This window comes from Oncorhynchus nerka, linkage group LG2 (genome assembly GCF_034236695.1).
Source record: "Oncorhynchus nerka isolate Pitt River linkage group LG2, Oner_Uvic_2.0, whole genome shotgun sequence".
Classification (NCBI taxonomy): Eukaryota; Metazoa; Chordata; class Actinopteri; order Salmoniformes; family Salmonidae; genus Oncorhynchus; species Oncorhynchus nerka.
In genome coordinates this window covers 60,025,048-60,027,198 of record NC_088397.1, presented here as the reverse complement: position 1 = coordinate 60,027,198, position 2,151 = coordinate 60,025,048, and the positions used below count along the sequence as shown (strand labels likewise).

The 2,151-nt window shown below is 36.8% G+C and overlaps 1 pseudogene; it reads right to left on the bottom strand.

Annotated features, from left to right (window-relative positions):
- Positions 1-466: 466 nt before the first annotated feature.
- Positions 467-1,799, bottom strand: LOC115145772 (transcription factor HES-5-like; annotated as a pseudogene).
- Positions 1,800-2,151: the final 352 nt, after the last annotated feature.

Below are 2,151 nucleotides of genomic sequence, written 5' to 3'. Positions count from 1 at the left end.
GAGGTGATTCTAACACGTATTGACTCAGGGGTGTGAATGCTTATGTAAAATAAATTAGATATTTATTTATTTAATTTCCCCCCAAAAATCAAACATTTCTAAAAACATGTATTCCCTTTGTCATTTTAGGGTATTGTGTGTAGATGGTTGAAAATAAATATGATTGAATCAATTTTGAATTCAGTCTTTAACACAGCAAAATGTAGAAAAAGTGAAGGGGTATGAATACTTTCTGAAGGTACTGTAAACTTCTGGATAATCATATATTTCTTGATGACGTTCAATAAAACATAAGCCATTGCATCTTTCTTTCCTTGGATCTAAGATTTTACAGTGTCAAATGATCAGTACTTGGACTCTAATGCAAAATATAGGATTTTGAAAAAAACACACAAACAATCAGATACATATTTAATGTTTTCTTTTATTTTTCATATAGAATAGTTTTTCTTCATTTTGTGATGACACATTCCTACAATTTCTTGAAAACATCTTCAAGACACATCATAGAGTGTGGGTTATATAAAACCTTCATAGATGCAAACAAATGCATTTCTTACAGATACATATCTTAAATATGATATGAGTATTTCAATGTTGTAACATTGGTAGTGAATCACACAAAAAACAGCCTTGAATATCAAGCAAATCAATTAAAGATTTGTAAGTCATAAACAAGAAAATATGATGTGAAATTCCTTCACAGAAGGATAGTGTTGCATAATTCAAGAATTTAAACATTCTTTGTGCGCTTTCTCACCCAATGTGGGTAATAAATAGACTATAATGGGTCCATGATGAATGATAATTCAAGACAAATCTTCAAAGAAGATAAATTCACTCAAAAACATCAAAAATATTATGAAATTAATTGTTCCTTTGTGGTTGTTTTGCATTTTCTGAACAATGCAGATTATAAACCATCTTTAGCAGATTGAGGAATTTCGTCTTAAATAGTAAGAATAACTTTACGTGATACTCGTGTTACATGAAAAGTGATGATATTTCCTCAGAGAGGAAAATAAAAAAAGTCATATATATATATATGAACTTCCATTGGGAAGGCTTTTTCACATATTCATGAAAAAACAATAAACACAATCAAAAGATAACTTTTAAATGTCCTGCATAAGCAGAAGATTATGTCTCTATACATTGTCATTACTTTCCACAACATTAATGTAAGACCAACATGGTCCATTATGTTTGTCTCGGAGTGGAGCTCCAGTCTGTAAGACTCTACCAGGGCCTCCAGAGGGCGCTGTTGACTGGACTCTGCTCTTTGCTTATGCTGTGCTGGGGTGGTGGACTCAGCTGAGACAGGTCACTCTCCCTTCTGTTCTTATCAGAGGATGGCTGAAGTATCTGCAAGTGGCTCAGCAGTCTTCTCTGGAATGTGTCTTCACCTCATCCTTGGACAGGAAGTGCACAATCTCTTGGACACTCCTGGAGTAACCCTGATTGACAGGAGCTTAGCATGAGGAGTAGTTCACTGGCTGGTACTGTTGTTGTCGTATCAGGAAGAAAACTGTCAGCTCCAGGATGCCTGATTTCTCCATCTTGAAGTCTATTTCTTAATAACTTTTCCACTACTGGCTTTCTTAGCTGCAAGAAGAGAAGAGGAGAGTCATTAATAACCTTATTCTGATATGGCATTATTGAAACAAATAAACCATCCATCAAAGTAAACAAATGTCCTTGAATTTGAATCTTCAATTTACCTTGTTGGTCAGACTCAGGTGCTCCTTCGAGTGGATCATTTCTGAAGTGATTGTAGGTGCCATGGCTGGATCTCTGTGCTGTAGAGGTCTCTGTGTAGAAAGTGATCTGATTTCTACTGGCTTCACCTCTCCTATATATAGTCCCAAATCTGCATATGAAAGTGTGTGTCTTGGGCTTGTTGGAGTTTCTCACAGTCTGTAGCCAATGGGTGAGCTTGGGAGGACAATAAGGAATGTGAAGCTGCCACATGCTCAGTGTTCTTATTGCTGGGGGACAATGATCACGTCTCAGTGGAACAGGCGGAGGGGTGGTGGGTGATGGAGAGTGACACAGAGTGCTGTGTGAATCTGGGAAAGTGGTGACCCACAGATCTTGGGACCAATGACACTGACGGAGCACACGCTCATCATCACAATTTACATATGTAAG